Source organism: Osmerus mordax, chromosome 24, assembly GCF_038355195.1.
Source record: "Osmerus mordax isolate fOsmMor3 chromosome 24, fOsmMor3.pri, whole genome shotgun sequence".
NCBI classification, from domain to species: Eukaryota; Metazoa; Chordata; class Actinopteri; order Osmeriformes; family Osmeridae; genus Osmerus; species Osmerus mordax.
This window is the reverse complement of record NC_090073.1, coordinates 3,080,279-3,092,445: the sequence shown is the minus strand read 5'-3', so window position 1 is coordinate 3,092,445 and position 12,167 is coordinate 3,080,279. Positions and strand designations below refer to the sequence as shown.

Genomic DNA, 12,167 nt, shown 5'->3' with positions numbered 1-12,167 from the left:
TACACAGACCCATTATATACTATACACTAAACAAACACGCCCTACAATATGCTATACACTAATGATACTAATGCTACCAGTGAGGGTTCTACCATACAGACTGAATCTAGACTACTAATTATATTAGTGAGGGTTCTACCATATAAAATGTGTTGTCAAGGGAGATAACTGATACTGATAAATGGCAGTACTGTCAGTTCTAATACATTTCCTTTCAATGCCAATACTAAAATAACATACAGGATGTCACTCCAAAGGTATTTAGTCAGTTTTTGTTCTGTTGTCATATCAAATGATACTTCTTCAGAACATGCTAGATCTACAAATAGGTTTGACCAGTGACCAAGATGGGAGGTAACCTAAAGACTCCTGTAGAATAGACGTGGTTCACTTTTGAATAACGATCGGCTACCACCGCTTTCATAAGATAAATATATATTATGTAAATATTTTACACACACCATAGTCTGGTAAAGTCAGTCTTTTGGTCTGTTTACCCACCAGAATGTGAATCTGAACTAGATCCATGTTGACTGAAGGTCTAAAGGTTACTGCCCATCATAGTGAATCAGCATAGTAAACAACAAGCACCCAACAGTGTTGTTCACCAATTCAATTGATTGAGGTGCATAAAATTCTGTAAATTATTTCAGTAAATCTCCTCTGTTGCTCTATCAATAAAATAACATCCATTACACTTACTGTATTGTGTCTTCTCTTTATGAGTGCAAGTTGGGAGTGGACCTTTCCTGTTGAGAAACATTTCTCTCATAGAGCTGTGTTACTCATACTGACGAGTAACATAAAGAGGAAGAGGGAAACTGACAGAAAGAACACAAGATGATACCAGGGTTAAAGACTGAGGGTTTTTACCAGTTAGAATGGTTGACACAATGGTGCTGTCTGGAAATAGTTTGTCTTTGGTCTACTCTTTCATTGACATTGGTTTTTGGACTACCGACTTTGCAACCATACTGCCCATTGTATTTATTTTACACTTATACTTTGTCCATTTGAGAGGACATCTTAGGCTTTCCAATGATTTCACAAATGTAAACTAGAGAGGATACAATTTCTGGGGAAATTGTAGGGTGTGCTTGCTTGCGTCGGTTGCACAGGGGTCTGTATATTTTATATAAAAATGCATCGGGCCTACTTATTATTTATAAAGATTACATAGATTTAAAAGCATCTTTTTTTTGCTGCTCATTTACAACTCAAAATACGAGTGAAGTGTAGAATGAAATATGATGTCTTCTCATTTCCCCTGCAAGAGGCAGCTGACAGGCTGAATCAAAACGAATACATTTGGCAGACCGGTGTTAAAATGGACCTAATCTCTATGACTTAAACGTCCTTTTAAGTTGTCCCTTCTCGTGATATTTTCAGGCATTTAGCCTACTCATATTGCATTCATTCATTAATAAAGAACCCCCTTTGAAGATTATTCTACGACTTTACCGGCAGAAGATAGAATCGCGATTCAAACAGTACCATCTGCTAACTGAAAATATGCCCCCAAAAACATAAATAAGCTTGACATTTATTTAGTGGAAAATCGCTCATTCATAAAAAGCTCACTGGTAGCGATCAGTCAGTAACAACGCAAAATGCGATATAGCCCTGTGTGGAGAAGCTGCCCCGGTAAATTCTACTACTACAGTACAGTACTAGACTACTGCTGTGTTCGTCTTGGTAGCGATTGCGTTGGTTGAATTCGATTTAACGTTCCGTTGTACGGTTTAGGCTGAAATTAATTATTTTCATGAACAGATTGACAAAGTTTAGGCTGTGGCAATGAAGTTCAGGTTAGTAGTCAGATTGTTTCAACTATTGAAAGACTTGAGTAAGGGGAGTGCCGAACATGTTCTGTCGCCGTTTGACTTGAACAGCTGAGGAGTTTTTGTTAGCTACTCACACTAGTGTCTCGGGGAGGCTACAGCGTTGCAGTGAGCTACACTGGTTTGAAACCACAGGTAATGGTAATTTCACCAACAAATCGTTTACTAATGTCAGAATAAATCCTACAACGAAAATGTATATGTGAGGAATGTTTATTTTAACGATTGAAAACAGATACATCATAGACCACTGTAGTATGTGTTGCCCGGGCAACACAGGCTAATGTCATGATGCTAATATGTCAGTGAAATAGTAGACTACTGTTTCCGAAAGTAGATGTACTTCCTTAATAATATCAGCTTATATTGTACATTACACATCACAATTGTGTGTCATATCACAAAGTAAAATGAGTAAATATTTATCACCCTGGCCTCTTTGCTTGTGGCGTTTCTGCAGCTGCCTTGCAGTAAAGCTATAGTTAGCCTAGCTATCCCCCAAGTTAACAGATGCGAAACGAATGTTCTGCCAAAGGTAGTCACGCGTGTTTTCGTGACGTTAGTGACGTAAGTAGCGTCATTGACTGTGGCTAGCAAGTTAGCCACCGTTAGCTTCACTTTTCGCCACAAACACTTAATTTCCACTTAAACCATGCAACGGAACGTAAATTCCAATAGAAGCAACTCAATCGCTACCAAGACGAAACTTTTGACACCGAGGTTGTCTATGTAGGCCAAATATTGACTGAGTTTTAGGGGGGCAAAAAGAATAATAAAAATAATAATAATAATATATATGTGAGAGAACAAAGGTTGTGCCCTTGCCGAAGGCAAAGCACACCCAATAACATCAAGAATAGCAGTTAGGTAAATAAGGTATAGATGCATAACAATAACAGATCAAACAAATCCAAACCCAAACACAAGTCATGTAAAATGTAAACCTCTAAAGAGCATTTTCCCGTCTGTCAGGAGGATATAGATCCCTGCTGAATAACTGTAAAGCCTGTGTGTCCTGACTCCTGCACAGAACATGCTGCTCAGACAGCAGATGTATCATGTCAGGGTGAAGTGTGTTTACTGTCTGTGTTTGTGTATGAGGGAGATCTAACACTGTGTTCCTGTAGTGTTGCTGAGGCACTACATTACAGTAATACCAGAGGCTGGCAGAATGTACAGCAACTCATGACTTGATTATACATAACTAGGGAACACAATGAGATGATCACCTTCAGATTCACAACAGATACACAGAAGTGACACAAAGTTATGAGCAGGTGAGGTGTGCTTAACTCATAGTGAACAAAACATAAAGGATCAGATACACCATTTTCTGAGAATGTTGTGACTTCAGTTCCTGCAGTTCTCACCTAAATCTGCTGACAGGGACGACATTTCAGGAAGTGAAACTTGATGAGGCCTATAATGATGCTGACTGGGCTTGGAGCAGAGACCAGGGTGATGTCTCAATACATCACCACTAAGGCTATTCACAACATGTTCACAGTAAACAAGGCTGTAGTACGCTCTCAACGAAGGCAGTCGCATTTTCTTTCCCTCTCCTCCCCCTGACCTTCCCTGCTTGCTTCCCTGCTTGGCTTCTATCGTATTGTCTAGTTATTCACGGAGAAATGCTCTGAAGTTTCAATCATTTGGATAGTTTTTGAAGATATTACTCAAAATCAAATACTACAAAAAGGAACAACCTGAGAGGACTGAAGCCCAAGGAGAACAGAAGTATTTTGGGCTGCCCTCCAAGACTGGCCACAGGCAAGCAAACTAAAGCTTGTTCCCTGTAGAACTATGGCTTGTAATGACTGCAAAAACTTACTCAGAGGATAGTCGAACTGGAGCTAAGAGTCAGAACCCTCTTAGATATCAGAGAGATCGAAGACTTCATAGATTCCATGCTACCTAGCCCGGAGGCTAAGCTACCTGCCAATGAGCCACCCTTGGAACCAGCTTTCTCTCCACCGGCCGTTGGACCGGATGAGTCATGGCCTGCTCTCGACGCTAAACCAAAGAGGCCTAGCGCCGCTTCTACATTCATCAGAGATGGGACTGTCACCAAGGATAAACAGCAAAAAAAGCGAGGCGGAAACTCTTCCCGCATCACCTCTCCTCCTGTCACACTCAGAAACAGTTTTGAACCACTGGGAACTTTCTCTCCCTTGTGTGTGGAATCCAAGGCGAAGAGGCACAGGAGTGCTAGCCACGCAGCTAACAAACATGAAGGGCCCAGATCGCCGACACACCATGATGGTAGCTACTACACACATGCAAATCCAACACATCATCGTCTGCTGCGACCGGGAGTCCCCCATTTCACTCCAAGCCCCTCTCGGACCACTCGGGCGCTGTTCGACCCCCTATCAAGCCTAATCAGACAACAATATCACAGGATTATCAAGATCCAAGGTATGCTAAGACTACCCACAGCCCATCAACACTTAGAGGAGCTAACACTGCTAGCACTATAGAATCTACTGCTAGCACTAACGCAGTGTCTAACCTTGGTCTAGCACAAGGTCCTATCATTGCTAACCCAAATAAGATAAGAACTGGCCCCGCAGCTACTGATAAGGCAAACGTTAGAAATGCAAACACAACACCACATATGGCCACTATCTTGATTGGAGATGCCATGACAGCACATGTTAAACTGGCAAAGACAGAAAATATTTGTCTTAGCAACACATCTGTCGAGGAACTGTCCTCAGAGGTACAAACAATCCTCAACAATAAACCAAACAACCCTAAGATTATCATCCACACTGGCTCGTTTGATATCCTACACAAGAAAACTGGCACTGAGATACTTAAAAAACATTTCACCCAGCTACTGAACACACTTAACAGATATCAAGATGTATTCATCAGTGGACCGATTGCATGCTTTCGCAGAGGAAAAGAAGCCTTCAGTCGACTACTATCTTTCAACACATGGTTGGCGTCTGTCTGTCTGACACACAAACTGAGATTTATCGATAACTTCAATGTGTTCTGGAACTGTGCAGACTGTTTTCAAGCTGACGGACTCCACCCAAACCGTAGAGGATCTCGACTACTAACAGCAAACATCAATCACGTGCTCCTGACCACAAATCAAGCTTCTCTCCCTATCCCTGTTGTGTCTAAGCTGACTGACGCATCCCAAACAACCTCCCATGGAACAGAACAGAACATTCAAACAGCCTCCTGCAAGGACATGGGCCCTGCACAGATCTGCACCCCCCGGATGAATTCCCTTGTGATGGAACAGCTCAGTGACAGAGACTTTCCCAAAGAAAAGCTACGCTAGGACAGCCACCATGCTATTTCATTGGACATACCGGTCATCATCACAAACAGAAAATGGCATGGTAAAATGCATGGTTACAAACCTGAAACTAGTGTTAGAAGTCACAGAACTATCCATATTCTTCCAACAGATTTATCTACCCCTGTTTTATCTGTTAATACCCCACAGATGAAACTGGCCCTTCTAAATGTTAGATCACTAAATAACAAAACATTCCTAGTTAATGATCTGGTCAAAGAAAACAACTTAGACTGCATCTGTCTAACAGAAACCTGGCTAAACAATGACACGGCAACAGCAACTTTGATAGAAGCGTGTCCGCCTGATTACAGCTTTCACCAAGTTTCAAGGACATCAAAAAAAGGTGGAGGAGTCGCAGCTATTTTCTCCTCTAAACTGTTGTTCAAAATCACTGAGCTAGGTGAATTCACATCATATGAATATCTTGCTATAGAGCTCAAAACCGAATCAATACTTTTTGTTATTATATATCGGCCACCCAAGCACTCGCCAATATTCATACAAGAATTCTCTGAACTATTATCACTATGTGTCACTAGATATGACAAAGTAGTTTTAAACGGAGACTTAAATATCCAAGTAAATAAAAAAGCAGACCCAAGAACTATTGAGCTCTTAAATCTCCTTGACAGTTTCAATCTAACTCAACACATAACAGACCCAACACACCGGCACGGAAACACACTAGATCTAGTGATAACAACTGGACTAAATATCAATAATATTTCAATAACTGATCTACCCCTCTCAGACCATCATTATATACTTTTTAATGTGGAAATTATCCTAACAAAAACCAAAAAAGAATTCTTAGTCCATAGAAGATATTTAGACGATACAGCTATGATGACATTTTCTGAACAATTTGCTCTATATGAGCTGACTAACCATGATTGCTCTCTGAATGAAATGGTAGAGAACCTCAATGATGCACTATTATCTGTGTTAGACTCTGTTGCACCACTGAAAACCAAAAAGAAGTGCACAAGCAGAACCTCCCCATGGCTGAGAAAAGAAAATGCCGTGCAGCAGAGAGAAAATGGAGGAAAACAAAGATCACTATCCACTACAATATCTACAAAGATACACTAACCACCTTTAACAAAACCATGCGTCTAGCAAGGAGAGAATATTTCTCCAACATTATTACAGAAAATGCCAGAAATTCCAGAGTTCTTTTCTCCACCATTGATCAGCTGCTAAACACTGTCCCTGCCCCACCTCCATCCTCAGCAGTTAAATGTGAAGAGCTTGCTTTGTTCTTCAAGAACAAAATAACTTTGATTAGAGCGAGTATTATTAATAGTGGGGTCGAAACTGACATCAGTAGATTCTGCAACTTAAAGAAACCCAAATTGGATAACAGTCTACTTGCAAATTACAGACCAATATCAAACCTCCCATTTATTAGTAAAGTACTGGAAAAGATAGTTTTAGTCCAATTAAATTCTTTTCTTGAAGAAAATAACATCCTGGAAGTCTCGCAGTCAGGTTTCAGGAAATATCACAGTACTGAAACTGCTCTCACCAAAATAATTAGCGACCTCAGACTAAACTCTGATGCAAATAAAGTCTCTATCCTTATCCTGCTAGATCTCAGTGCAGCATTTGATACAATTGATCACGACATCCTAATCAATAGACTGGAAAAGCTTATTGGGTTCACGGATAGTGTATTTAACTGGCTGAAATCATATATCACAGGAAGGAAGTTTTATGTTAGTTTAGGTGACCATAGGTCCAAGAAACATGAGAACTGCTACGGGGTTGCTCAAGGAAGCTGCTTAGGTCCATTACTTTTTTCTCTTTATATGTTACCACTCGGCGACATAATCAGAGAACATAACATAGATTTCCATAGCTATGCGGATGACACACAACTATATATATCCACTGAACCCAACGATGCAACGGCAATCAATTCCATTACAAACTGCCTGTTGGCAATAAACAAATGGATGAATGATAACTTTCTTAAATTAAATGAAGACAAAACCAAAGTCCTACTATGTGGCCCCAAATCCAAAAGAGAGATGCTTATTAAGAATCTTGGAGGCTTAACCCCCTGTCTTAAACCAGAGGTGACGAGTCTCGGCGTAATCCTGGACTCAGATTTGAATTTCAACTCTCACATTAATAAAGTGACCAAAACAGCTTTCTTTCACCTGAGGAATATAGCAAAGGTACGACCATTCATAAACCAAAATGATGCAGAGAAGTTAATTCATGCTTTTATATCCAGCCGGCTGGACTACTGTAACGCACTTTTCACTGGTCTTCCCAAGAAAACCACTGAAAGACTACAGCTCATTCAAAATTCTGCAGCTAGATTATTAACCAAAACTAAAAGGAGAGAACACATTAGTCCTGTCCTAGCTACTTTACACTGGCTCCCTGTTACCTTCAGAATTGACTTTAAGGTCCTTTCCTCAGCCCTGAACAACACAATATTGTGTTGTTACGTCCCTGTTGTAATGTATTGTGTTGTTACGTCCCTCTTGTAATGTATTGTGTTGTTACGTGATGTGCTGTTGTGTGTAATGTGGTCATGAATCTGTGAAATGTTGATATACTAATATATTGCATCTGCTTCATAATTGTGTAACTCACACTATGCAGTAAATTGTATTTGCCTAACTTTTTAGAAAGGTCTGGCCAGGGACTGGGGTTGCAAATTAGCCAATCGGCTAAAAACCTTTTATGCAACACATCTACAACATTATCTATGTATGTAATAATGTGCGCTGCATTGTCCCTGACAAATAAACAAATAAATAAAATAGGCTGATAGGTCAGATCTGGTACAGGGACCATGAATCGGGATAGGCTGATCTGGTAGAGGGAGATACAGGTGGAGGTAGTCAGGTGGAGGAGAGCTGGAGGGAGATACAGGTGGAGGTAGTCAGGAAGTGTGAGTTACAAACCTAACAAAGATTCACACAGGATTGTACCAAGTCAAACTCCCCCCTCTTTTTCTCCCACTTTCTGTACATGTGCTCCTTGTCCCTCCACCCCCCTTCCTCTTTCTCTCACTCCCCTTCTTAATTTCTCTCCCTGCCTCCCTTTCTACATTGGAGAGTTTAGTCTGATTCTCGTTTGTCTGGCTTAGACGTCTCTCTGCTACATTCCAGTCCTGTGCTGCTACATGGTTTCCAGAGAATGTCATGTATGAGGAAATGCAACTGTTTTTAGCTTGGCGCTCCCAGCAAAAATGTTAGGTGTTCCCAGGAGTTGTGGGTCCCATAACTTAAAGGAATGATGACTAAATGAGATTACATAAACAAATTATGCACAAATCAAATGTACAATAACCCCTGATCATTCCAGAAATATGACATGTCATCCTCTAACATGATTATCACAGTACTGTGTTCTGTACTGTAACTCTGGATGTTCCTCGTTCACCTGCAGCCTGCTGTCACGGTGTGAGTGTGGGGGCTGGACCCCAACACAGGGAGAGGCAGGCAAGGCAGGAACAAAACACTAAGTGTTTCATTTCCTCCAAAAACCTGGGCCAAGAGGAAATACTCACATGTACATAACACGATGTACACAACAAGGAAGTCACAAAGACTGACCAGGGGAGGAACCATAAATACACACTCGACCAAACTAGACACAGGTGAAACAAACTACGACAAACAAGCAAACTCAAAACCTCACACAGACTCTTAGCAAGACACGGGTGCAGGTAATCACACAGAGACCACAGGGAAACACTAGGGCACATATAAACATGAACACAAGCTGGGGCACGGCCGTGGGGGTGACACCTACATCACCTGCCCTGCCAGATCCCTCCTCTCTCTGTCCTGTCTCTGATCACCTGCCCTGCCAGAACCCTCCTCTCTCTGTCCTGTCTCTGATCACCTGCCCTGCCAGAACCCTCCTCTCTCTGTCCTGTCTCTGATCACCTGCCCTGCCAGAACCCTCCTCTCTCTGTCCTGTCTCTGATCACCTGCCCTGCCAGAACCCTCCTCTCTCTGTCCTGTCTCTGATCAGGGTCTCTCTCATGCTCAGGATACTCTTGCACTGTGCAAATGAAACCTTCACCAATGCACAGAGGAACATGTGGAACAGGTTTACACCTGGGGGTGTATTGAATGAAGGTTTATGTCATTATGGGTTGTCATGGGCTAGCCATCTCTTTGAACCACAATCAAAAGCTGTTAGCACTAGCTCCCCAGTCTATACTCTCTACTCCTTAACCACTGACTGGCTGTGTTGCTAACACCTTTTAGCTTATGATCACATTTACAGACACACTTGACATGTTTAATGGACACAAAACAATGTTATATTGTACAGCCTAGGATCTATGCTGTCAAACAAACACACCTGCAGTATTTGAAAGGATAAGACATCAGACCAGGGTTAGGGATGGTAATTTACTTAATCATAACCTATTCTGGACTGACAGTAAATCATCCACTCTCCAACATGTGAATAAACACCATTCTACTGACCTTTATAAAACTCTGGTTTCACCATCAGCCTCCTCTCTGTGCTCCATCTGGTTCTGTGTGTGTCTGACAGTAATGTACACTAACATACAGTACATATTTGAATGTGTCACACCCACATACAATCACCCACACACACTTGTGTTTGGACCAGTTGATCCTGTTTGGAGTCTCATTACTGTAACTTACTTCTGTAAGGGTGCATGCATGCCCCAAGAGGGGAGAAAGGGGGAGGAGGAGGAGGAGGAGGAGAGGGGAGGAGAGCTGAACACTGAATTGAACACCCTGTGGTGTGGGGGGTTTGAGCTGTCAGCATCGGCCTGGTCGTCAGTCTGCCAACGCTGGACCTGGTCACCAGCGGACATCGATCTGTGGTAGTCTGCCAAAGCTGGACACCTGGTCTTCCTGACGGACAACAGCGAGTTCCCGGTCCCTTTCCTCATCCCCCTGCTTGTGATGCTGCGCCGATCACAGTCCCCAGCCCTGTGGCTACCTCTGCTTAAACTGACATTTACCAACTCTGACCCAAGTTGAACACTGGATTTTGGTGTTTCAGCACCAATTGCCACTTCCCTGCTGTATGACTATGTTAAGCCTGTGTTCTGCTCCTCTCTTTCACCAACCGTCTCTGGAGGAGGGGGTCTCTCACTGAATTGGTCCTCCCACGGTGTCTTCCATTTTTCCTCTAGTGAGTTTTTCTGGGAGTTTTTCCTTGTCTTCCTTGAGGGTTTAGGTTGGTTGAGGGGCAGTTGTATGGGCGTATGTGAAGCCCTCTGTGACATTGCTTGTAAAGGGCTATACAAATACATTTTGATTCGATTTTTTTATTTTATTATTAGCTTCAACCTGTATTGGCAGCAATCCAGTGTGTAAGTGTGAATAAAAAATCTAATTGTCATATTTGGTCTGCAGTATCAGATAAAAACACTAACCTGATTTATGTTGTAGATTTATGTGGAATAAGAGAACAAAAAATACAATTGGAACCCTAACCCTAACACAGAAATGTATGTTCTCTTGTTTTGAGCACTGCAGGAGTCAGGGTAGTAAACTCTACACTGCCCCCTGAACAGAAGCCACCAAGATCCACCTAGAGTTTCTAGAGCAGAGCCCCTGCTGCAGCAGATGATGAGCAGCATGCACACATGCAAACAGGAATGCTGCCTAGGAACAGCAGACATGGCAAAGGGCTGAAAACAGAACCCATTTTCTCCATCTATCTACCCATCCTTCAGCCTGTGCCTTCTCTACCATTTTAGATAGAAAGAGAAAGTACAGGTGTTTAAGGATGGGGGTGGAGTGGAGTGTGTCATGTGAAGATATTGTTCTCTCTTTAGCATTGTGACTTCAAGGCTTTTACGACGGCGAGACAGTGAAGTCACAACAGACGACATCATGTATTATGTGTAGACATAGTTGCATGATGTGTGAGAAAACTACAGAGCTCTATAAAGGAACTGTCTCCCCTCTGTCATTCTACAGGGATACAAGAGAGGACTGGAGGCTGTGTAGCTCTATAGCGGTACCTTTTTACTTTTTATGCCTCGTTCTTATTTAATTTTATCTATTATTAATACATCGTTTTAGTGCCCCCTGTGTCGTTTTACAATTGACAGTGGAATCCATTTTAAATTTCTGGTATCCAAATAACTGCACACTCAGTGTGTGACAGTTCCACATGAATGTTTGATTGATTTGGTTAACACGTGTGGTGTGCTTGCAGGCACTGAATGGACATCTCCCACAACCTCCAGTGATTCTAGGTTTACTTTTAAATGATGATTATTCATGTATACAACAAAGAGCCCATAATGATGTGTCAGTAGCTGCTCCTGGTCTGTAGGTTGTTTGAGGCACCTGGAAGCTGTGGTTGAGCGCCTCCTGCAGGCTGAGCTGGGCACTGCTGTACTCTGCCCTCAGCAGCTGCAGCCTGGCCATGGCCCCCCTCTGGACACAGCAGCTCCTGGACCAGAGCCCGCTGAGACATCTGCACACACACACACACACACACACATACACACACAGAGATCCGCATACACACACATGCACACACACACACACAGTACATACACACATATACAGTACACCATTACGTCACCAGACATCATGTCTCTAGTTTTGGTCTGGATGATGTCTGTGTTTTGTTTGTTCATTCCCTCCCACTCAATCCAATTCGCCGTTTGATTGGTCCAGTCCGGTCTCTTCCCAGGTCCAATCAACAGCCTCCCCTATCACAACCATCAGCACGACTTGCCTCCCATAGAAGCTGCACCTTTCTTCAGCCCCAGGAGAGGGAACTGATCCATGATGTGGAAAGAGCTGTTAGTATGAGGACTGGGTTTTGTGTTGACTTTGTACTTGGTAGGAGAATAGCTGGAGTAGATCTTGTTGTCTTTATGCCTGTACCCTGTATAGAGCTTTGTGTTTGTTTGTTTCCACCTTCATACAGTGGAAAGGGGATCATGAAGCTGCCCATGGGCCTGCATCCCATCACATCGTTTCTATCCTGTTGAACAACACCAGGTAAGGAGAGGGGCACTT

The 12,167-nt window shown here is 42.4% G+C and overlaps 2 protein-coding genes across 5 annotated transcripts in view; both read right to left on the bottom strand.

The window, feature by feature from the left end:
- The window catches only part of LOC136933037 (NLR family CARD domain-containing protein 3-like), a 172,109-nt gene that overhangs the window by 25,803 nt on the left and 134,139 nt on the right, over positions 1-12,167 (bottom strand). The window lies entirely within an intron of this gene.
- LOC136933038 (NACHT, LRR and PYD domains-containing protein 3-like) overlaps positions 1-12,167 on the bottom strand; it is a 100,776-nt gene that overhangs the window by 57,922 nt on the left and 30,687 nt on the right. For 2 of the 4 annotated variants that reach the window (XM_067228409.1, XM_067228415.1), the window contains exon 1: positions 9,630-9,739. The exons of 1 other annotated variant lie outside the window; for it this stretch is intronic. The gene's annotated coding sequence lies outside the window, so the exon portion shown is untranslated. Of the gene's footprint in view, positions 1-9,629; positions 9,740-12,167 lie in introns of those variants that run through there. One more of the 4 variants, XM_067228410.1, reaches the window with a different exon arrangement.